At 35.5% G+C, this 26,657-nt stretch overlaps 1 protein-coding gene across 7 annotated transcripts in view; it reads right to left on the minus strand.

The window, feature by feature from the left end:
• Positions 1 to 26,657, minus strand: part of LOC150097864 (metallophosphoesterase domain-containing protein 1) — a 215,367-nt gene that overhangs the window by 159,912 nt on the left and 28,798 nt on the right. The window contains exon 1 of one of the 7 annotated variants that reach the window (XR_016549584.1): positions 3,036 to 3,169. The exons of the other annotated variants lie outside the window; for them this stretch is intronic. The gene's annotated coding sequence lies outside the window, so the exon portion shown is untranslated. Of the gene's footprint in view, positions 1 to 3,035; positions 3,170 to 26,657 lie in introns of those variants that run through there. 7 annotated transcript variants of the gene reach the window in all.

A 26,657-nucleotide genomic window follows, 5' to 3' on the forward strand; every position in this document is an offset into this window, starting at 1 on the left:
TTCGGTGTTCTTTGGGACTTCTAATGTACATGTGTCTTCATCCATCTGGTCTTCTATGATTCTTCTTCTTTTGTAAGTGTGCTCCCCTTGAGAGATGTTTTGACAGGGAGATTTTGGTCACAGAGCAACAATGAGATCCTCTTGTGAGATCTCATTCTCCTCCTCCTCTCCATCATTAGAGTGAATGTACTCTTTTATGAATCCTGGCCAGTCAGTTTCTAATTTGCTTATTATAAGTTTGAGCACTTCTAGAGACTGCTCCTTGTTAAGGAACTGGATGTGATCCTTGATGTTGTCCATCTCAAAGTGCCGCTTTCCTGCCAGCAGAGATGGGTTAAAAGCAGTATAATAATCCCGCAGGGCCGGGGGCCTGCCAGCAAAGTATCCTGTAGACCTAGACGGACTACTAGCAATATATGATCCTGCAGGGCTTGAAGCCTGCCAGCAAATGTCCTGTAGACTGAGTTAGTCTACTAGCAATGTAGGCCTAGCGAATCGCGCTTGTAATTACAAATGACTTACCTGGATAAAGCACTATGGAAAATAAAGTGACTGTTTATGGTAGCAAGGAATTAACTACTATTATTAATGAATAAGCATAAATATAAATCGCTAAAAACATATCAAACCAATTCATAATTCATCATCAATAATACACGACACTAAACACTAACACACAAGCCGCCATCTTTTTAGCTAGTTCAAGTAATGCGTTTTTAATTTTTATATCCACGTTTCAAAGCCAATATAGTGTCAGCTCTTGCGGACCACCTCGTTTCACTTAGTCTTTTAACTGTTAAAGATTTTTTTTTGAAATGTTTAAGGAGTATACCCCATCTTCTTGTTGAAGATGAAAAGTAATTATATACATTTTGAATAAAACAAAAATATTGCACTGCTTCCGGACAAGATTCCGCGGCATAGTTGCCAATTAAATTTAAGGAACGACTAGAGCATAGTACATAATGTGCAGAGGGACTACGTTTTTTCAGCCTAGCTTGTAAACCTGTATAGTACCTTTCATATTGGCAGCGTTATCATAGCTTCGCCCTCTGCACATTTTTATATCCAAAGATAATTCTTCTAATTTTTTTAATACTATCTCTTCTAAATATAAGGAATTGTGTTGTGTAATTCTGATGAACCCGATAAATGTTTCTCTAATGTCAGAATTTGCGGCAACATACCTAAATATCATAGCTAATTGGTCATTATGGGCAATGTCTGGCATTGAATCGAGTATTATTGCAAAATAAGCAGCTTCCTTAATTTCTGATATTAATATTTCTTGTTTTTTTTAGCTATTAACGCTATGAATTCATCACAAGTATGGTAAGAAAGATAATTAGATCTGCCAGAACCACAGTTGGCGTACATTTTCATGTGATGTTTTAAAAAAATCATCAAATTCACTTAAATAATGTAAACACGATAAATAATTTCCGCAAGAATGAGAAAAAATATCATTTGTATTTCTTCTAAATGCTAGCCCTAGTTTACTCAGTAACTTAATGGTAGCTATTATTCTTTTTAAAACCTCTCTCCAATAATTTTCTTCAGATTGTATTTGTTTGATCAATTCAGAATCAATTCGGCTATTTACAGAACTTGATTTTCTTTTGCGATATGTGCACATCGCTCATATATGCTCAGTAGAATGCTCGTGTTCACATAAGGTTCGTGTTATATTTCCCCAGTCATTAAAACCCTTCATTAAGCTATTATTTGACTTAGAAAACAATCTACAAACAAAACAGTAAATTGCTTGCTGGTTTCTGAAAAAATTAGCCACTCTCGTTTCTCCTTTGTTCCATTTGCCTTTTTACAGTAAAAATGTGATTCATTTACATTTCTGACATATATTCTATTGCGTTCTGTGTAAAAAAAAAAAAATCAGCTAACGCCTTTTTATTCCTGTATACGGGGGTAGGCAAGGCCATTTAGCCCTATCTAACTTTTGGAGACTGAGTGGGCAGTTCAATCTCCACTGGTACTCAATCAGAGACAGATGGCCCAAGGCTATCACTAATTAAGCGGTACGCAGTGAAGAGACGGCTCAAATGTGCCGCCATCTCGTGGTCCCTAACCCTAACACAATATATTTAATGTCTGAAATAATGTGGGTTCTACGGTCGATTTTCTTGAGTTTACAGGACGAAAAACCCGAGTTTCCGGGAGGAAAAACCTGCTTGCCCGTGCCAGAGATCGACTAACTCGGGAACCGGTCGAAAAAAGGCTTAGAAAAATTTCCTCTAGTCGCCGACTAGACTCGAAACCAAGTCTTCCTTCGTGCGGCCAAGCGCGGCAGTATGCAAACGCCACATCCGCTGAGCTACACAGGCATCTGTGTATGCTGTGTATTCTTTTTTTATATTTTCGATTTTACCAATATTCTGGGGCATATTTATTAAAATATGCTCGATAAACTGTTCATTAATAGTAAGTGGCCACACTGCTATATCGGTAGGATAAGAGATAATTGGCTTGCTGGTAAGTACAGACTCCGATTGAAAATTTTCTTTAGAATCCTCTTGATTTGTTTCATTTACTTCTTTCTCTCCTATGTTTTCTACATCATTTTGATGTTCTTCATTTTCATCTCCTCCTGATAATGTTTCGTTTTCATTCCGAGAACTGTGAAGTACAACTTCAGTTCTACGAAATTCTCCATTTTCAGAACGAAAGAAAGACAAAATTGTCCCCTTTTGACTTTTTAGCTGTTTTTCATTTTCTCTAAAGTCGTTTTCTTTTACTAGCTCCGGATTCAAATTTCCTTGGCATCATTATGTGAATTAATCTATCAATAGCGAAATAAATATTTCTTAAATCCAAAATAAACTATAAATAAAATAAATAATTACGTTAAAAGCTTAAAAAATACAAAAACAGAAACACTAGTATCTTGGTTTTGTTAAAATAAACGAGTACCAGTAAAATAAGATTAATAATTAATTGAATAATATATTCTTAAAAAATGAACTGAAAAATCAATTTAATTTATAAATAATAATAAACTTGAAATTCAAATGCTTTACCCAAACAATTAATACAGATATCAGCAGCACACAAAAAAATCTCTGTTGTCACTGGAACGTGTTTCAAAATGTTTCCCAAACGGCCAGGAAGTCTATAGACGTCCAGCTAAATCTGGATATGATTCAGCCGACCTGTTGCAAGAACCGGGATAAGAGGTGCAATTTGACCGTCATGTCCATTAGAAGGTGTGTTAAACCCTCACGCTGAAGGAAACGGTTAAGAGACAAGAAACGCACATTATAACGAATAGAGAAATCATGTCAGAAAAATTATTCACCAAGATTCTAATATCAGCAGACATAACATTTTCTTCTAGATTAGATATCTAAAGTAACTGAACCTTTGCTACTATTTTACACTAAAATGAATGGGTATGTTCCCCAAGTGATTTACGTTTGTAACAGTTGTCTTGCGAACGATTTATGAAATAAATTCTCTGAAATATCCGCAGATTAATTAGGTCTATACACCCCCCCCCAAAAAAAAAAGAAGATTATGAAACGCATATGCACCTTTTCTTTGAAAATAATTCAAATCCTCTTTTTCAAGATAATTGTATGAAATAATTTTAATTTTTCGATAATAAAAGTGAAATTGATTATTATATATTAAGAAATTATTTTGGCATAAATAATGTATAAGCATGTAAACGAAATGTCAGTATTTCTGTTAGGATATCTGTAATCAACAATCGAAAATAAAACAAGACATTCTTGATGTATTCTGCACTATAGCTTGAGGCAATTTAGTGCTCTCCCCTTTCTTTCTCAATAGCTGAGAGTAATAAACCTTCAGCTTTTCCTCCAGCTAAGAGGATATTACCAAGTATTTATAAGACGTAGATTATTTCAGAAATAGCTTCCAGCAGCAGCAGAAGTAATATTTAGATTTTTTTAAGTAAAACAAACAAAAATAATACTACTGAACTTTCTTTTGTGTGGTATGCATATAAACAATTTTGCATGGTGAAAATATAGCATATTATTTCTAAAATTTCACATAATTTCAGCAGACAATAGAACAGCTGGTTTTAGATTGCAAATAAATAGTACAGAATTAGAAGCTTCACGGTACAATCTGATTGCCGTAGATTTTGAATACTGTCTAGAAAAGCTTACAAACCTGTAGAAATTTACAGTAGTTATGCAAATGAGTTCAAGGAGAGGAAAAAGGGGGGGGGAGCATTAGAAAGTCTTCAAAATGAGCAAAAAATTTGAATCATTCCGTATATGATATTTTTCATACTATATTTTCAACATATCTACGAGGATATGCACTGGATATTATCGTAATATGCATAATACAAATAAATAAAAGACGAAGGCGAAGAATCACTGCTAAAATATCATTGGATATAAATTTTTGATACCAAAAAGACTAACAATCGGAAACCGAGTAATGCAATTTAGCATTTTAACATTTTTTTTTTATTTTGTCTTTATGAATAACAAAAAATCGTTTCTAAAACTGAAATGTGGTGATCCATATAATGCTATTTGGCTAGAAATTGAAACGAAAGCAAAAGGACATATTTATTTCAATAAATATTATTTAAAAATATAAATATTTGACATAATATTATCGATAAACATTAAAGTATAAACAGTTAATTTCCAAAGGGCTATTTACAAAAATATCTAATACAAAATATACAGAGACAAACAAGGCTATTTTTTACAACATTCTTATGGGACTTGACCTAAGTAAAAAAATCGATGTAATGTGCTTTGGAATATTTAAGCTACAATCGAGTTTTTACAATATTGATAAGAATAATAGTCTAAAAATCCAGGTAGTCCAGCGGAAACCATCTGTGACAAAATGAAATTAGTTTATTTATTTAAAACCACAAAAATACAAATTTATTAAGTATATCTTTATAGAGTTCGTAATTTAAAGGACTCTGATAATAGATTTCTACAGATGTGTCTCATCTTGTTTTGGTATTTTCAAAATTATCAAGTTATTCTGAAGCATTATGAATTTTGCTATTTTATTATTATGCCGCTAATATTTCTTCAAATGCAGCACTTTTTACAACAAAACTGGCTAAGTTACGTTGAATATATCTGTTCGCAAATATACTCAAAATCCCTTTGACCTTATAAAAAGGAAGAATGCTGATGAAACTTCATCAACATTCTATCTGTTAAAATGCAATTACCCTCCCCTCCCAGCAATTAACGAATTATTGTAATTATGTGCACTGTATTTCTTGGATTGACGTTTCTTTTGCTGCACAATTTACTTATTGTCTCTTCCCAAATAAAAATGAATTTCACATGTGCGAAAATAAATGATCAAAATGTTTGTTTGCATTGGAAATGTTATGAAAAACATTTATATTTTTTAAATAACATTTATTGAAATAAATATGACATTTTGCTTCCTTTCCTTGCAAAATAAGATTAATATGGGTCGCACATTTCAATTTTAGGGACGATTTTTTTAATTTTTTTTTATGAACAACAAATGGTGTTAAACTGCATTACTCTGGGTTTTTAACTGTGAGTCTTTAATTTATATCCAGTGGTGTTTTATCAGAGATTCTACGCCTTTGTCTTTTGCTTAAAACTGCAAAAGTATACTTAGGAAAAATAACGATTTCAAACAAAAAGAAAGTGCGCACATGTTACTAGCAGTATTTGTGTGTGTTTGTGTGTGTGTAGTGATAATTTTGGGAGGGGGAGTTAGCCATTAAAGGCGAATTAATTTTGTTAGGAAAATTTTGGAAATAAAATTTCATTTTGATGCATGCACCTACACGTTTCAAAAGATAAACTGTATGGAAAATATCGCTACTTCAAAACTGCCGCATAATATCTAAATTAGCCGAAAATATGTACATAACAGTTGACTTCATAACTGCCGTTTATTTTGATTTGTAGTGAGTGATTAGGGGGGGGGGGGGGAACCAAGAAAGTTGAAATGCAAAAACCTACAGATTACGTTATAAATATTATGCATTACATGATATGATTCAAGATTTACGTATGATAACTAACCTTCGAACTAAGATTATGAATAAAATAGCAAACTTAATTTGAAACAGATGGAGGTTGTATTCATTTTTGGATTTGGATTTTCATGAATTTATAAAATAATTGTTTGACAAAAATAATTATCTTCAATCGAGTTCTTGGAGAATTTTTAAATGTATTGGCGATTACAATAATTAGCAACAAAATTCATAGTGACATTGATCTTCCAGAGTGATACAATATGAAATGAAGAAAGTATGAAAGGATTTCTTATTTTACGCTGGCATTAAAAACTATAATTATACGATAAAAACAATCAGCAAAATGAATATAACTCATAGGTATTTAGTCTGATAACAAGATTCCGGTTACCAAGCAAACGGCAAGCGTTTCTTGCTGTAGGATACAGAACATAGCTACTACGTACGCAAGGTAATGTAGTTAAGTGTTCTTTTCAGCGTGAAGGATTATCGCACTTTCTAATGGACATGACGGTCAAACTACACTTCTTATCCATGTTCTTTCAGCAGGTGGACCGAATATTATTCAGGTTTGCTGGACGCGTATATACGTCCAGCAAAGAAATGGTGCGCTTACATACATGAATTTTATGGAATACAGGAGTTCCTGTTAGTTTTATATTCTAAGGAAAGAATGTATTTCAAATGGAAGCCTCACAAATTTTTCAGCAGCTTCTAGTTTTTATATTATGAATTTAATATTTAAAAACAAGTATTTTATTTTGCAACTATAACTACGCTGTTTTTTTTTATTGTTCTTTGTGAGGAGTGAGGTTTTAAAATGAGGCCCCCCTAGAGAGTGGGGTCCCATCTTGCGCCTAATGGTAAATGCGGCCCTGATCTCAATGGCACAAAGAAGCTGCTATTCTTCTTCTGCAGCTTCTCCCACTTAAATGGGATCACTGTTGATAATGAGTCTCCTCCACACCTTCCTGTCTTGGGCTGTCACCACATCCAAGTTCTTCATCCTCAAGTCCTCTTCTACCAGCTACTTCCATCTCTTTTTTGGCCACCCATGCTTCCGCCTTCCTTGCACATCCATCTGCATGACCCTTCTTCCCACATATTCGTCCTCCCTCTTCATCAAATGACCAAACCATCTCAACCTTGCCTCCTGTATTTTCGCTCCTAAGTTCGTAACTTTCACTGTTCCCCTGACATAGTCATTTCTCAGACGATCCTTTCTGATCACACCGTACACCTAAGCATTCTCATCTCTGCTACTTCCGTCCTGCTGATGTTATTTTTCCTCAAGGCCACAGTTTCTATAGCATATGTCATAGCTGGCCTTACTACTGTCCTATAGATTTTGCCTTTCAGATTGATCAGCACCCTTTTATCACATAACACTCCAGCCACCTCCCTCCAGTTCCTCCAACCAGCTTGTATCCTGCATCCCACTTCCTTCTCAGCTCCTCCATCTTCTTCCACTGTTGAACCTAAGTATCTAAAGTCTCTCACTTTCCTGATGACATTTCCTTCCATCTCCAAATCTGTCTCCTGGCCACCGCCCACTGCACAACACATATACTCTGTCTTACTTCTGCTCAGTCTCATACCTCTCTCTCTTCCAGTACTTTTCTCCATCTTTCCAGTTTAGTTCCTGCTTCTTCTCTTGAATCTACACACAGCAAGATGTCATCTGCATACAACATTGTCCAAGGCACATTTTCTCTCACCTCCTCTGTTACCACCTCCATCACAATATTAAACAGAAACGGACTTAATGCTGACCCTTGATGCAAGCCAACTGTTACTTGAAAACTTTCTGTCCGTCCCAGACAGGTCCAAACACTTGTCTTCACATTTCTGTGCATTTCCCGCAACAACCTGACATATTTCTCTGGCACCTTCTTCTCCCTCAGACACCTCCAGACTTCTTGCCTTGGCACTCTATCATATGCTTTCGCCAGATCAATAAATGCCAGATGTAGCTCCCTTTGTTTCTCTCGATACTTTTCCATCATCTGCCGTAACCCAAAAATAGCACCTGTTGTTGATCCACCAGGGATGAAGCCATTTTGCAATCTCCACCTCCTTCCTCAATCTACCATCAAGAACCCTTTCTAGGATTTTCGTTGTGTGGGACACAACTTTATTCCTCTGTAATTTTTACAGTCTTGTGCATCCCCTTTACCCTTGTAGATGGGGACAAGAGTACTCTCCCTCCAAAAAAAGAAGCTGCTATTGATGCACAAAATTTTATAACAGTCCACAAACATCCAGAAAAAGCTATAATTTGTCAAACTGATAAATCAATACAAAAAACTATAGAGTCCAATAGAATTAAATTAGGTTCTATTTTATCAGCGACTGTATTTCATGCTACACATGATTTGTCTTTACTGGGGGAAAAAGGAGTGATTCTGGAAATTTACATGATTTATTTCAATTTTGGATTGAACCAGGAGAATTAATTTTAAAAGATCATTTGATGAAAGCTCCTGCAAATGGCTGGAACACTTCTATAAGAATGGAACATCAACTAATAGAACGTTGTGAAATGGAAATATGAGAAAGCATTGTATCAGCTGCAAATAAATCTATTGGATTTTCAATGTTTGCTAACGAAGTCACAGATATTGCTGGGATAGAGTGGCTTTCACTTGGCATTAGGTTTGTTGAAGAAAATAAAAATATAAGGGAAGAACTTTTAGGATTTACAAAACTATGATATGGAGTTATTTTATTTTTTTAAATTATTTATTTTTAATTTATTAATTCAGTAATAATTAATTTATTTAATTAAATAGAAATTTATTGATGCAATTATTTGTCTCCAAGCTCCCCCCCCCCCCCCCGGAAAATTTTCTGCAGATGCCCATGGTATTAACTATTGCCCTGTTTGCATCATCAGCAAACAACTGAACAGTTCCTCTCAAATTCCTTTCCTATATGATTAATGTACAAATTAAACAGTAGATGTCCAAGAGCAGAGCCCTGCAGTACATGACTAATCACAGATAGTCTTCTGGACTCTATTCCTGAATAAACTATTCTCTGATATCTCTCAATCAGCCACCCTTTTATCCACCTCATAACCCTATATTCATCCGCATGTGCAGCAGTTTACTGATTAGAATTCCATGCGGTATCCTGTCAAAGGCTTTTGCAAAGTCCAGTGGTATTGCTGTAAACCCATTACCTTTATCCATCTTATAAAATGTGAGCAAGTTATTGAGGCATGACCTACTCTTTCCAAAACCTTGTTGCCCCCCCCCACCACCACCCATACAGTATCCCATTTCCGTCTATTCATTCCTGTATTTTGCTCTTGCCCAACTTCTCCGGTAACTTGACAACAACAACTCCTGATATGCTGATCAGTCAGTAATATTCATCAGTCTTGGAGTATACTTTGGCTCTACTATGCAATGGAACTATTTTTCCCTCTTTCCCACCCCTTGGGACTAACCCAGAGCTGAGACTTGGATTAAACAATGTGGTCAAGGGTACTGGCAATTCCATAGCACCTTAACATAAAACTCGAGTTAATATATCATCTAATTCCATTGCTGAATTCACATTAAGGTTCTGTAATATGCTATACACCTCCATTTCATTTACCTCAGTTCCTAAGCATTCATCTCTCTTTATTGCAATATCTACACCTGAATGATAATGCTCTTGCAAAGTGTTCACTTAGTAATTCTACTATTTTGACTGATTTAGTTACCTCTCTACCACTGGTATTCATCAAAATAATTCTGTCATAAACGTTTTTTCTTTTACTTGCAGCATATCAAAAATGACTAAGTTATTACCACTGGTAATGACCCAGAATGGGATAGTTACTATAAAGAGTCAGAATACTGGTGGGCATAAGGGACTTTTGCACTTTATGTACAGTAATGGCATAAGCATTCAGAACAAGGAGAAGGAATTTTTGGCATTGGTTAGTTCATCCTGGCCAAAGGCTATTGGCATTATTGAGATATGGCTGACAGAAGATGATATAGTTAGTGGGATAAAATATGAAGGGTATAGTGTGTTCAGGGAGGACAGAAAGAAAAGAAGGGGTAAAGAGTGTCTGATGATAGCCAATGAACTGCAGCCAAAGAGAGCAGAAGTTCAACTGCATGCCAGTGAAAATAACACATCTGAGGCGATCTGATATGAGATAGAGGCCAGCAAAACAAAATATACAATTGGATGCTGCTATAGACCAGGACATGGAAAAGATAATGGAGATAATATGCATCAGCAAATAGGCTCAAAGAATGGAGGGTGGGTAATTATTATGGGGAACATAGATTGGAATTAGGAGAAAACACATGGAAGGATGGAAATGGAATTTATGCAATCATTAAGGAATAAATAAACTTCAGATATGGAGGCTAGCTGCGATATAAGCAGAGCAATCTGGCGAATAAGCAGCCATGGACCAACAGCGACTGTGCTATCAGGTCGTGGGGGAGCAGAAGTGGCAACTCTGTCTCACTTAAAACCTCATAAAGACCAATGACAACTCGGTGACATGGTGTCGTGACGTTCTATTTTCATGTTATGTTCTAAATCCGCAATCTTGGTTCAAGTCACTCTAATCAATAAAAGAACTAATTGCAAATTGATCACCGATCCAAAAGTAGGGAAATTTATAATTATACTGCGCCACCCTATTCTTAGATTAGTCTATATAAAATAGTAAGATCAATTTTTAATTAAGTTAGCAGTCTCCTCATTTATTTAGGCCGAATTATTTACTATTTCACTCGGGGTTCCTGCAAGATTCGAATATTTATGAACGGTGCAATAAAAAGGAATTCAGGCAAACACAATATTTAGATTAACAAAATAAAACATTTAATATATGATATATATATAACAAATACAAGAATTCTGCTTTAAAATGAAACAATACAATCAACTTAATACATCTTGCTAAGTCACTCATGCCAATTCAATGTTCTAAACTTTCACATATAATTCACAATTTCAAAATCACAAGCTTTCTTAACTCAAGTTAATAAAACGAAACTTCTTATTTAATCAGTCTCCACATATCTATCAGCTGTACTTAATGTTTAAAATTCACAGGAAACACTAATCAAGGTAGACAATATTCCATGCAATCTTATTCCGGACTTTGAACTTCGAAGACATGTTAATGTTAAAACAAACAAACAAGTATGACTACTCTTACCAGATACAATCTTCAATACATCAATTAATTGTGAGCACACTTATGAATTAACTTATTTACGTTAGCGGAACACATTAATAAAAATTCTCCAACGATTTAACTGAACTACTGTGAATCGCGCTTCACTACTCTAAAAAAAAAGCACATCAATAAGGAATTGATAATTCTCCTTGTTTACTTTTCTCAAACTAGTTAATTTCAATATAATTCTTCTCAGGGCAACATAGAATTAAGACATAATCCTAGACTAACTGGAACTAATCAGAATTTTTCATTGAATGTCCAGTTCTTTATTTATCCAGATACGGCATTTATTTTCCTTTACAACACAGCTGACTTCACTTGCAGCTAAGTATATGATTCACCATGTTTTGGCTCACTTCTAAACACTATTCTCATGAATTTCTGCCCTAGAGAACTTATAATTTTCTTCCACTTCTTTTGCTTGTATCCTACCTTCCTTCCCGCTCCGCAAAAACTTCCTCTCTCTTCTAATTCAAAATATTTTCTTTATTATATCATATCTTTCCTCCCCTTTCAGTCCGAAAGTCACGCTCTATTCGACTCGTGCTTGTTTATTTCATGCGTCTCCATGACAACAAATAAACGCAAACATTTCGCTAATGTAATACAATGCTCTACTACTACATGAGTGATTACATAACGTTAAATTTTCACAAATAAGAATAAACAGAATATTTGAGCTACTTAATCAGCTTTTTCATTACGTATAGAATTAATTATAATAATACTTTTCGTTACATCATATATATATTTTAGTTATTATAAATTCTGCACAAATTATTGCTTAACAAATTAATAGTAGGTTAAGTTTAGAATAAATATTTAAATAGTAATCCTAAATTAAGGAATAATAAATAATTTTTATACAAATCATGATTAATACATAATAAGCAATGTTAAATGTGAATGAAAAAAATTAATTAACCAACATAGTTTCATTCACAATTTAACATTGCTTATTATGTATTAATCATGATTTGTATAAAAATTATTTATTATTCCTTAATTTAGGATACAAGCAAAGGAAGTGGAAGAAAATTATAAGTTCTCTAGGGCAGAAAATCATGAGAATAGTGCTTAGAAGTGAGCCAAAACATGGTGAATCATATACTTAGCTGCAAGTGAAGTCAGCTGTGTTGTATAGGAAAATTAATGCCGTATCCGGATAAATAAAGAACTGGACATTCAATGAAAAATTCCGATTAGTTCCAGTTAGTCTAGGATTACGTCTTAATTCTATGTTGCCCTGAGAAGAATCATATTGAAATTAACTAGTTTGAGAAAAGTAAACAAGGAAAGATATCAGTGCCTTATTGATGTGTTTTTTTTTTGAGTAGTGAAGCGCAACTACCAGTAGTTCAGTCAAATCGTTGGAGAATTTTTATTAATGTGTTCCGCTAACGTAAATAAGTTAATTCATAAGTGTGCTCACAATTAATTGATGTATTGAAGATTGTATCTGGTAAGAGTAGTCATATTTGTCTGTTTATTTTGAGGAATGAGGTGGAGAGCAAGGATTATGAATGATATTCTGGCTGAAATGTGTGAGGAGATGGGAGTACAGTTTGTTAATGTGTGGAATGAGTTTGAGGGACGAAGTGAGCTGTATACGGATGTTAAAAGGGACGAAAGTGAGGCGGAAAGAAACAAAATTGAGAGAACGAATGAAAGTAGAAATGGCGTGGTGCAGAAATCGCAAGTAAAAAAAAATCGAATGAATGAATGATAGCGAAAAAAGAATGACTGATGGCGAAAGTTGGATGCATGTTGGAACGAAAGTACTGAACCAAAGAAAGATGAATGACAGTAAAAGTGAGAAGAATGATAGCGAAAGTTGGACGCATGTTAGTCCGAAAGTACGGAAACAAAGAAAGATATGTGAGAGTGAAAGTGAGAAGAATGATAGTGAAAGTTGGACGTATGTTGGACCAAAAGTATGGAAACAAAGAAGGATGAATGAGAGGGAAAGTGAGAAGAGGGGGGTCGAGAGTTAGAAAGATTTAATGATAGAGTGAATGTGTCGCGAGGTTCAGAAGGTGAATTGGATTGGATGAAGCAAGAAATGAAATGGATGCGGAATGAAATTAAGAGAATTCAGGTCAAAACTATTAAAATAAATCATGATGGCATGAAAGAGATAACAAAAGATGAGCGAGTGGCGTTGTATGGCGACTCCATTATTAAAGGTGTGCTAGAGGATAAAATGCACAAGGTATGTTTTCCAGGCGGTAAAATGAGTAGAGTGATTGAGGCATTGAATATGAGGCGGGAACGAGCAAAAGAGTTAATTGTATTAATTGGTACGAATGATTTGAGAGAGAACAAAGAGCATGTCAAGATGAATGTCAGGAGACTGCTTGGAAAGATAAAGGAGAATAGTGTGACAGGAAGGGTGGTCAGTGTGTTGCCTAGGTATGATTGTGGTGAAATGAGGCGGAGAGCAAGGATTATGAATGATATTCTGGCTGAAATGTGTGAGGAGATGGGAGTACAGTTTGTTAATGTGTGGAATGAGTTTGAGGGACGAAGTGAGCTGTATGGGAGCGATGGACTGCATTTGAGTGGTTATGGTGCGAGTCGCTTGGAGAGACTGCTGCTGGAAGGTAGAGAAGTGAATAGAGAGAATGAATCAGATCGAGAGGGGAGTGATGTGGAAGAGCAGGAGAGTAAGACAGGAGAGATTGAAGGAGTGGAAATGAATGTGGAAGTGAGTGGTATGAGTATAGAAAATGAGAGAATGGGTGTGCAAGAGGAGCAGGGAAACGGGGAGGCTCAGGGTGGACAGGGATACACAGCGTGAGAAAGGTGGATGCTCCAAGAGGAGGTGAGAGAATGTGTAGGCAGGAAAGTAATGGGATGATCAGGGATCAAAAGGAAACAGATGGAATTGCAAAGGGTTCTAAAATGAAGAAGCAGAAAGGGAAATGGCCCCAGTCCAGCATGGAGAGATCACATCGAGTGAGTGGTATCAGTGGAACTAGCTGTAGATCCAGAAATGAGTTGTTGTGTTTGTATACCAATGCTAGAAGTATAAGAAACAAGGCGGATGAAATGGTTGCACTAATTGCGTCTGTGCACCCAGAGATTGTCGGAATAAGTGAGACATGGTTAGATGAGGATGACATCCTGACAGGAATAGAGATGGAAAGGTATGATGTGTTTCGTGAGGATAGAAGGGGTAAAAAGGGAGGGGGAGTGCTATTGATGATAGACAAAGAGTTATGTCCATACAAGGTAGAGATGCAAGAGGGAAATGGGGCCAGTGGTTTTGAGGCAGTATGGTGTGAGATAGAGGTGAATAGAATCAAATACTTGGTGGGATGTTGTTATAGACCTGGTAATGTGGATGGTGGTGATAGTGAAATGTATAGTCAAATAAGCCAAGCAAATAAGAAAAGGGTGATCATTATGGGTGATTTTAATTATGGCAATATAAACTGGAATGAAGAGATAGCAACTGGAAGTAAAGAAAATGAGTTTCTTGAGTTTTTGAGGGATAACTACCTCAGACAGTATGTAACAGAGGGCACAAGAGGATTAAGGGTCTTGGATTTGGTCATCTCATCGGAGGATGTAATTATCAATGAGGTATCAAATCATCCACCAATTGGTGAAAGTGACCATGAGGTGATTACTTGGGTGGTTGCCAGCAGTGCAAGGACCCCTGTGAAAAAAGGGTATATGTGGAACTACAAGGGGGGTGATTATGAAGAGCTCAGGAGACAGCTTGCAGGTGTAGCATGGAATGAGGAGTTAGCTGGAAAAGAGATCAATGCAGCTTGGGGGATTTTCAAAAAATATTTAGTGGATGCAATGTCTAAATGTATACCACGGGTGAGAAGGTTAAATAAGTTAGGTGTGAGATGGATGAATAAAGAGATTAAGCATACAATACAGAGAAAAAGGGCATTGTGGAGGCAGCATAAGAGAAGTGGAAGTAACCAATTTCATGAGTTCTACAAAGACCAGGCAAGGAGAGTGACTTGGTTGGTGAGAGTAGCTAAAGAGAGGTATGAACAGCAGTTAGCTAATGAAGCTGAAAAGAATCCTAGGGAGTTCTTTCGATATGTAGCCAGCAAAAGAAAGAATGATTATGGAAGGATGACATTGATTGGAGGAAATGGTATAAAGACAGCTGTTGCAGAATGTGTGGTGGAGATACTTAATGAGCAGTTTATAAAGATCTTTCAATCTTGTGAATGTGACTTCATGGAGAGATTAAGAGCAGTTGATGATGGGGAGGAGAGACTGACTGTAAGTGAGCAAGAGGTGTTTGGGGAGAGTTGAGTAAACTAGATGTAAATAAGGCTGTGGGACTTGATAATATATCACCGCGTATTCTGAAGGAATGTGCCAGAGAGTTGACACCTGCCTTGACATATTTTTTTAATGCGAGTCTTGCACTTGGTCAAGTCCCTAAAGAGTGGAAGGAGGGCAAGATTGTGCCACTTCATAAAGGAGGCGATCGAACTCAAGCATCAAACTATAGGCCTATCTGTGTGTCAGGTGTTGTGGTTAAGTTGTTGGAGAAGCTTGTGAGAACTAGGATCCAGAGTTGGGTTGACAACAATGGTATAATCTTTGATGGACAGCATGGATTTGCTAAAGGGAGGTCGTGTTTTAGTAATCTACTTACTTATTACAATAAAGCGACTGCTTCCTTGGACAGAGGAGAAGGATACACAGTAATATACTTGGATTTTGCAAAAGCTTTTGATTGAGTACCTCATGATAAGTTGACAGTCAAACTAGAGCAGATGGGGTTGGATATTAGATTAGTGCATTGGATTGGAGACTGGCTATCTGATAGGTATCAACAAGTTGTGTATGGGGGTGCAATATCCAGGAAAAGGAAAGTCACTAGTGGAGTGCCTCAGGGATCTGTTTTAGGGCCATTACTATTTAACTTGTATATTAATGATATTGGCGAAGATTTGGATGGAGATATTCAGTTGTTTGCAGATGATGCAAAGTTGGGACGAACCATAAAGAGTAGTGAAGATGTTGTGGCCTTGCAAGAAGACTTGAATAAATTGAGTGATTGGGCAAGCAAATGGGGATGTGAGTTCAATGTTGCAAAATGTAAGGTTTTAAAATTTGGAAAACAAAGATGGGATGCAGAATTTATGCTTGGTGAGAATATATTGTTGGAAGTAGAGGAAATAAGAGATCTGGGAGTGATAGTGGATAAGGATCTAAAATTTAGGGGACACATCGCCAAAATTGTGAAGACAACACAAAGACTTCTGGGAATGATGAGGAGGACACTGACGTGTAGAAGTAGGGAGATTCTTGTTCCATTGTATAAGGCTTTGATTAGGCCACACATGGACTATTGTGCCCAGATTTGGTCACCTGGTTTTCAGAAGGATGAAGAGATGTTGGAAAGGGTCCAAAGGCGACTGACTAAGGTAGTTTCTGACCTCTGGAATGTCGAGTATGAGGAAAGATTGAAAAGATGTAATTTGCAGAGTCTAGTGGAGAGAAGGAAGAGGGGAGATATGATAGAGACCTACAAGTTGGTAAGGGGTTGTTATAGGATCAATGGTGGAGAAGTTCTAGAGAGAATAGTGGGAGATCAGGGGAGAACCAGAGGTCATACCTGGAAACTGTATAAAGAGGGTGTGAGTAGGGGAGTGAGAGGCAGGTTTTTTTCGTGCAGAGTTGTGAATGATTGGAATGCCTTGCCTGAGAGTGTGGTGTCTGCAAGGAGTTTGAATGTGTTTAAGACCCGGTATGATGAGATGTGTGTGAGATAAAAGGACCTCCTAGATGAGTCTTTGACTCCATGAGGTCTTGTTTAATAATAATAATAATAATAATTTTAACATTAACATATCTTCGAAGTTCAAAGTCCGAAATAAGATTGCTTGGAATATTGTCTATCTTGATTAGTGCTTCCTGTGAATTTAAACATTAAGTACAGCTGATGGATATGTGGAGACTGATTAAATAAGAAGTTTCATTTTATTAACTTGAGTTAAGAAAGCTTGTAATTTTGAAGCTGTGAATTGTATGTGAAAGTTTAGAACATTGAATTGGCATGAGTGACTTAGCAAGATGTATTAAGTTGATTGTATTGTTTCATTTTAAAGCAGAATTCTTGTATTTGTTATATATATCATATATTAAATGTTTTATTTTGTTAATCTAAATATTGTGTTTGCCTGAATTCCCTTTTATTGCACCGTTCATAAATATTCGAATCTTGCAGGAACCCCGAGTGAAATAGTAAATAATTCGGCCTAAATAAATGAGTAGACTGCTAACTTAATTAAGAATTGATCCTACTATTTTATATAGACTAATCTAAAAATAGGGTGGCGCAGTATAATTATAAATTTCTCTACTTTTGGATCGATGATCAATTTGCAATTAGTTGTTATATTGATAAGAGTGACTTGAACCAAGATGGCGGATTTAGAACATAACATGAAAATAGAACGTCACGACAAATATTTTGTTGGATCCTACTTCGTCTTAATCTGTACCTTGGATCCGACATGTTATTTACTACGATGTTCTTAACCTAAAAATAGTTGCTAGTTGGTTTCTAATTCAAATATAGAGAAAATTTATATTTAAAGACTGCGCCACTCTATATCTGAAGTAGTTCAAGAATTGAAGAAAAATCAACCCTCAACTATTTCTCCTTAATATATATACTGGCCGAGTATATTTGACTTACTTAATTTACCCGCTTTGGTTCGAATATTTTATGAATGGTGCAGTAAAAGACATTCAGGGAAAATACAACTTTTGATTATTTATTTATTTATTGTTATGTCAATATTATAAGAACTTGTATTTGTAATTTAACTACGCATTTATTGAAATGCAATAAATTATGTTCTTAATATAAGCTATATAACACATACATAAATTCTACTTCTAATTTAAACAATAAAAACAAGTCAAACATTAAGCCAAGTCAATCACATTAGTTCAACCTTCCAAGCCTTCACATACACTTTCTCAGCTTCTGAGTTACAAAGTTCCTACACATATATAAATATAATAGAACTTCCTATCTAATCAGTTTTTTTCACACACTTCTCAGTCATGCTATAAGTTCAAAATATCGCAGGCACTAATAGTTGAAAATATCTCTCTAACAATTCTTAACTTCAACTCTCAATCACGAAGAGTTTCCACAGTTGAGGTTAGGTTAAGCGTAGCGTAATTAACACTCAATTCTTCAAGCATTGAAATAATACACTAAGATAGTCCTTACCGGAAATAGTTCCTAGTACATCAAATACGTTATGAGCAAACTTTTAAATTATTTTTATTTCACTTAAGAACACATCTACAAGACTTATCCACAGTTATAATTAAAACACTATCAATCGCGCTTCAGAAATCCAGACATCGACTGCAGGGTACTTCAACTATCCTTGTTACCACTCATAAACTAATTAAAACACTGTGCGGTTCTCCTTAGGGCAAATCGGAAATAAGCCGCAAATCTAGACCAACTGGGTTTATTCAGAATTCTTCCTTGAACGTCCAGCTTTTTATATTATCCGATTACAGCATCAATTTCCCTTTTATTATTACTGCTGGCTTCACTTTCAGCTAACTATAAAATTCACTTCATCCTTGCTCACTTATAAAAATTATCCTCTTAACTCCTGCCCTTAAGAACCTTTCATTTACTTCTACTTCTCTAGTTTATGCCCTTGCTTCCTTTCACTTCCAAGTTTCCATCCCAACTCTCTCTTGTTACCTCTTATATTTTTTTTATTATTCTTTTTCCAGCCCTCGCTCTGTTCCACTCGCACTCGTTTATTTCACGCGTTTCCATGACAACAAATAAACGTAAACATTTTCGCTAACGTTACATAAGGTTATACCACTACATTCAGTTATTACATAACGTTAAACTTTCACAAACAATAATAAATAGAATATTTGCATTTCAATAAATGCCTAGTTAAATTACAAATACAAGTTCTTATAATATTGACATAACAATAAATAAAATAGCTTAATAATATTTAATACAGAATCTTATTACTATTAACACATATCTTTGATTAAACAATTAAATATTAGATATAATTAAGGTAATTACATGATATCAAATTATAATTTAAGTTATTTACATTAAATAATATTTACAAATGTAGCCTTTGTGATGGAAGATCATGTTGGATTCTGAAGCAATTAATAATTACTCTAATATCTACATAATCAGAATCCAACAAAGGCTTACCCTTCCTTTGAAAAATTTTTTTTAAAGAAAAATTTTTCACACTAGACTCACAAGTGGAGAAAATTGACTTCTTATCTCCCTTCCAAGATCTTAAGTAGCACTTAGTTTGAATATAATTGGATATTTTATTACAGTTGTATATGCTTTTCTGCATCTCTCCACTTGAGTTCTTGTTGTTTTTATCATAAGGAGAATTCTGATTGCTACGCTTATAACGTGATATTGTCCTTTCAGGGTAGAAGTTCTGTTCTCTGTTACTTACTTTTATCCTCAGTTGTCTATCATTTTGGTAATTTGTTTCTTTTGTCCTAGTTCTGTTATATAGACTAGTCACCCTGGCACAATTTACCTCAACTGTTGTTTGTTCCTTATTGATAACTTCAGGTTCAGGTTTGGCTATTAGTTGTTGAGAATGTTCATCAGTATTACATTTTGATTTTGGTAGGTAAGGCATAACAGACTGTGTATTACTATTCTCCACAGTTGGTTCAGTTACAGACAGCTCCACTTTATTTGGGGCAAATCCTTTCTCAGGTACATGAAACCTTTCTCTCTGCCTCCTTGTTCTATTATGCATATAATTGCCATTTGTTCTGACACTTATTTTCCTGCCCATTAGGCATACTTCCCTTTTAAAAAAATCACAGGAGAACTGATATCTTTCTAAGAAATTTGTTCCCAATATGATGTGAGAGCTTATGTCAGCGGTTGAGGGGAAAACTATGTTGTGTAATTTATTTTTTTTCATTCACATTTAACATTGATTATTATGTATTAATTATGATTTGTATAAAAATTATTTATTATTCCTTAGTTTAGGATTACTATTTAAATATTTATTCTAAACTTAACCTACTATTAATTTGTTAAGCAATAATATGTGCAGAATTTATAACAACTAAAATATATATATGATGTAACGAAAAGTATTATTATAATTAATTCTATACGTAATGAAAAGGCTGATTAAGTAGCTCAAATATTCTGTTTATTCTTATTTGTGAAAATTTAACGTTATGTAATCACTCATGTAGTAGTAGAGCATTGTATTACATTAGCGAAATGTTTGCGTTTATTTGTTGTCATGGAGACGCATGAAATAAACAAGCACGAGTCGAATAGATCGTGACCTTCGGACTGAAATGGGAGGAAAGATATGATATAATAAAGAAAAGATTTTGAATTAGAGGAGAGAGGAAGTTTTTGCGGAGCGGGAAGGAAGGTAGGATACAAGCAAAAGAAGTGGAAGAAAATTATAAGTTCTCTAGGGCAGAAATTCATGAGAATAGTGTTTAGAAGTGAGCCAAAACATGGTGAATCATATACTTAGCTGCAAGTGAAGTCAGCTGTGTTGTAAAGGAAAATTAATGCCGTATCCGGATAAATAAAGAACTGGACATTCAATGAAAAATTCTGATTAGTTCCAGTTAGTCTAGGATTATGTCTTAATTCTATGTTGCCCTGAGAAGAATTATATTGAAATTAACTAGTTTGAGAAAAGTAAACAAGGAGAATTATCAATTCCTTATTGATGTGCTTTTTTTTTAGAGTAGTGAAGCGCGATTCACAGTAGTTCGGTTAAATCGTTGGAGAATTTTTATTAATGTGTTCCGCTAACGTAAATAAGTTAATTCATAAGTGTGCTCACAATTAATTGATGTATTGAAGATTGTATCTGGTAAGAGTAGTCATACTTGTTTGTTTGTTTTAACATTAACATGTCTTCGAAGTTCAAAGTCCGGAATAAGATTGCTTGGTATATTGTCCACCTTGATTAGTGCTTCCTGTGAATTTAAACATTAAGTACAGCTGATGGATATGTGGAGACTGATTAAATAGGAAGTTTCATTTTATTAACTTGAGTTAAGAAAGCTTATGATTTTGAAGTTGTGAATTGTATGTGAAAGTTTAGAACATTGAATTGGCATGGTGACTTAGCAAGATGTATTAAGTTAATTGTATTGTTTCATTTTAAAGCAGAATTCTTGTATTTGTTATATATATCATATATTAAATGTTTTATTTTGTTAATCTAAATATTGTGTTTGCCTGAATTCCTTTTTATTGCACCGTTCATAAATATTCGAATCTAGCAGGAATCCCAAGTGGAATAGTAAATAATTCGGCCTAAATAAATGAGGAGACTGCTAACTTAATTAAGAATTGATCCTACTATTTTATATAGACTAATCTAAAAAATAGGGTGGCGCAGTATAATTATAAATTTCCCTACTTTTGGATCGGTGATCAATTTGCAATTAGTTGTTAATAAGAGTGTTGATAAGAGTGACTTGAACCAAGATGGCGGATTTAGAACATAACATGAAAATAGAACGTCACGACAAATTAATGACTTATTTAATGGCGATTAGTGCCGCCATTAAATAAGCACCTGCTGGGGTCACTGCCCCTGATACTGGGAAGCAGCACTGTCAGTACTGACACAAGGTTGAAGCCAAATGATAACGGAAAAGCTTGTGATCAGAGATTTGCAGATGGCAATATGATTATATTGTGTACGTCTGTAATACTGCGGAGCAGAAAGCAAATGGAGAAACTACTGCTCTACCTTATCTCCAGAACAACCACCATGGCGAGCAAACCCTTACAATTGGCCCCAAGTTCCCGGCGTCCCTTAAATGGGACAGGGGTGTGAAGAATCTCCGGGCTCAAAATGGTGTCCACTTTTAAAATTGCAACTTGGAATGTCAGAACTCTATATGAAGCTGGCAAATTAAGAAATGCCACAAGAGAAATGAAGAGGCTGGGCATCCAGATTTTGGAAATTTGCGAGACAAGATGGCCAGGATCTGGAAAGTGTCAACAAGATAATACGACAATGTATTACTCTGGGAATGATGAGAACAAACATCGACATGGTGTAGCTGTAACAGTAGATGAAGAAATCAATAAATCAGTAATAAATTGGATTCCATTTTCTGAAAGGATAATGCTGTTACAACTTAAGGGAAACCCCGTTAACATAAATATCATCCAAGCTTATGCACCCACAGCTGACAAAAGTGAAGATGATGTTGAAGAGTTTTATGAACACCTAAAAGAGATTAAAAATCTAACAAAGAAACATGTTATAAACATAGTGATGGGTGACTTCAATGCAAAACTAGGAAGAGGGGGTGATGGAGAAATTGTTGGCAAACATGGCTTAGGCACCAGAAATGACAGAGGAGATCGCCTAGTCCAGTTCTGTCAGGAAGAAGATCTAACAATAGCAGATACTGGTTTAAACTTCCACCCAGAAGACTGTACACTTGGAAATCGCCTCAAGATAACCAACATAACATTGTCAGAAATCAAACTGATTATATACTGATAAATAAAAGATTTCACAGTAGTATAAACAGTGCAAAGACTTATCCTGGAGCAGATATCTGATCAGACAACAATCCCATAGTTGCAGAAGTATGTCTTAGATTAAAATCAGCTAAAAAATCACAAAAGAAAAAGAAAATTGATGTAGAAAAATTGAAAGACCCGAACATAAATAAAAGTGCCAAGACACAACTTAACCTGCGATTACAACAGATTAACACAGAAGAAAATAAAAGTGTGGAATCTCTTTGGAATAGTTTAAAGAATGCCATCGTAACAACAAGTATTGAAGAAGTAGGTTATGTGAATAATATAAAACAACAGGAATGGATGACAGATGAGATTCTTTCTCTTATTGATACAAGAAGAATGTACAAAAACAAAGACCTAGCCAGGTATACAGAAACACATAACATCATCAAGAAAAAAATAAAAGAAGCCAAGGAAAATTGGATGAAAAATTTATGTTCTGAAATTGAACTGCTTCAGAAGAAACATGATAATTTCAATCTGTATAAGAAAATCAACGAAATTTCCGGAAAACTGAGGAAAAAGCAAATAGTGTCTCTATTTGCTTTTTCCTCAGTTTCGAAAATGGAAAAATAGTTCTAGAAGAAGAGAATAAAGCACAGATTTGGATAAAATATGTAACAGAACTTTTTAATGATACCAGACAGAAGCCTATAAATATAAAAGATAACATTCAAGGACCAGCAATCATGAAATGCAAAATAGAAAATGCTATACGAACAAGTAAAACAGGAAAAGCCAATGTACCAGATGGTGTGCAAACAGAATTTTTAAAATTAATAGAACCAGATACCATCAAACTTCTTGAAAAACTATTTAATGAAATATATTAAAGTGATGAATTTCCATCAGATTGGCTCAAATCTACATTTATCACTATCCCAAAGAAACTCAAAGCGAATTCCTGTGGTGACTTCCGACTTATTAGTCTAATGAGCCAAACATTAAAAATATTTTTGAAAGTAATTCAGAATCGCATTTATAGAAAAAGTGAAGAAACTCTAAGTGAAACACAATTCGGCTTTCGGAATGGTTTTGGTACTAGAGAGGCCCTTTTCTGTACCCAAATATTGATACAAAAATGCATAGAAAAACAGAAATCTGTCTTTATGTGTTTCATAGATTTTGAAAAAGCATTCGACAAAGTCAGACACACTAACTTAATAGAAGTACTTCAACAAATAAGGCTAGACGAACAAGACATAAGACTAATAACAAATCTGTATTGGAATCAGTCAGCTACCGTTCAATTAGACAACATTACCACCAGTGATATTAACATCAAAAGAGGAGTGAGACAAGGATGTGTGCTCTCACCACTCCTGTTCAACATATATGCAGAGGTAATCTTTAAAAAAGCATTGGAAGAATGTCCAGAGGGAATCACAATAAATGGAAAGATTGTTAACAACCTTCGATATGCAGATGACACCGTGCTAATTGCAGATAATATTATGGATCTACAAAAACTCATTGACAGAGTATACATAGAAAGCCAAAGAATGGGAATAAATATAAACGTCAACAAGACAAAATACATGATCATCAGCAAACATCCAGCCTCATCAATGAAACTGACACTCAATGGGAAAATATTGATCAAGTGTCAAGATATAAATATCTTGGTTGCTGGCTTAATGAATGGTGGGATCCAGAAATAGATATAAAGACAAGGATTGAAGTTGCATGGCAGTCCTTCATGAAAATGAGGAACCTGTGTAGCTCAGTGGATGTGGTATTTGCACAACACAGTGCTTGACCGCACGCAGGAAGAATTTGTTTCGAATCTAGTTTATGACTAGAGCAAGTTTTTCTAAGCCTTTTTTTTTTTGAGAAAAGCTGTTGCGAAGAGCTGTAGTAGAATTTAAAAAAAAAAAAAAGTTGAATGAGTCTCTTTTGGGCCTGGTTGGCCGAGTGGTTAGTGTGTCCACTCTCCCGCCATCATTGCTAAAACTATGAGAGGTACGGCAGTGACCGTACGGCGTCTTGGACGTTAAATGATTTTTTGGGGTGTCAGTTTAATGCAGCAAAATGTAAGGTCTTCAGGTTTGGGAAACATCGATGGGATGCTGCATACTCTATGGGAGGAGTTATACTGGAGGAAGTAGGGGAGACAAGAGATCTGGGGTTGATGATTGATAGAAACCTGAAGTTTAGGGGACATATTGCAAAGGTGGTGAAGGTAACACAGAGGATTGCTGCTATTATGAGAAGGACACTGACCTGCAGAGATAAGAGGGTTATCATTCCGTTGTATAAGTCTCTGATCAGACCACATTTGGACTATTGTTCTCAGATTTGGTCCCAAGGATTTGAAGGGGATAAATTAACTGTGGAAAGGATACAAAGACGGATAACAAAGATGGTTTCAGGACAGTACAAGGATAGTTATGAGGATCGGCTGAGAGAATGTGGACTGCAGAGTTTGGTGGATAGAAGAAGGAGAGGTGATATGATTGAGACTTTTAAACTGTTGAGAGGTGGTTACAGGGTTGACATTGGGGAGTTCTTTTACTTGGTTGAACAGTGGGAAGGAGTGATGACAAGAGGCCATCCCTGGAAGTTACGAAAGGAAACTGTGAGCAAGAGGGTAAGGAGTGGTTTCTTTGTGTGGAGGGTGGTTGAGCCGTGGAATGCATTGCCTGATGGAGTGGTGGGAGCGAGAACGGTCAGTGAGTTTAAAGAGTGGTATGATAGACTTTGTGTTTCTCGGGGGGGGGGGACCTCCCCCTCGATGAGTCTTGACAGACTTTATGTCTTAGGAAGGACCTCCCTTGATGAGTCTTTTGACTCCTTGGAGGCCTGAATAATAATAATAATAATAAAGACCTAAACATGGAAGTCAGATACCGAATGCTGAAATGCTACGTGTGGTCTATTCTGCTCTATGGAGTTTAAACATGGACATTGAAGGCGACAACCATCGAGAAAATCGAAGCCTTTGAGATGTGGCTATACAGAAGAATGCTAAAGATATCATGGACAGAAAAAATTACCAATGAAGATGTCTTAAAATCCATTGGCAAAGCTAAACATCATGTACAAATAATCAAGAAACGAAAAACATCATATCTTGGCCACATCATGAGAAACAGCAAATACCAACTTCTACAAACTATTTTGCTAGGAAGAATTGATGGTAAAGGAACTAGAGGAAGAAAAAGAATATCATGGTTTGACAACATCAAGACATGGACAGGAAAGAGCAGTGCACAACTGCTCAGATTAGCACAAGAGCGCAGTTTGTTTGCCAAGATGGTCGCTGACCTTCGATAGAAGATAGCACAATAAGAAGAAGAAGAGGCTATCTGATATGAGATAGAGGCCAGCAAAACAAAATATACAATTGGATGCTGCTATAGACCAGAACATGGAAAAGATAATGGAGATAATATGCATCAGCAAATAGGCTCAAAGAATGGAGGGTGGGTAATTATTATGATGAACATAGATTGGAATTAGGAGAAGACACATGGAAGGATGGAAATGGAATTTATGCAGTCATTAAGGAATAAATGCCTGAGAGTGCCCGATCTAGTAATTGCATCTAAGAATTTGTTTATAACCAATATGACCATGTTGCTGCCAATTGGCAAGATTGATCATATGGTTTTGATCTGGGAGGTGGCTAAATGTGTGGAATTTTCAGTTAAGATATATATGAAATTACAGGGCTGGTAAGTATGACAAGCTTAGGAGAATGCTTGGGAGAATTACGGGCTAGATGTTGATAGTGCATGGGAAATGGTAAAAGAGTGTTTGAAGGAAGTAATGACAGACTACATACCTAGAGTCAGGAGAGTAAATCAAGTGAGAGTTAAATGGATGAATGTCATCATTAAGCTGAAGCTTATATGAAGCTGATACTTCAT

Source organism: Typopeltis vanoorti, chromosome 16, assembly GCF_054136105.1.
Source record: "Typopeltis vanoorti isolate ZY-2024b chromosome 16, IOZ_Tvanoo_1.0, whole genome shotgun sequence".
NCBI classification, from domain to species: domain Eukaryota; kingdom Metazoa; phylum Arthropoda; class Arachnida; order Uropygi; family Thelyphonidae; genus Typopeltis; species Typopeltis vanoorti.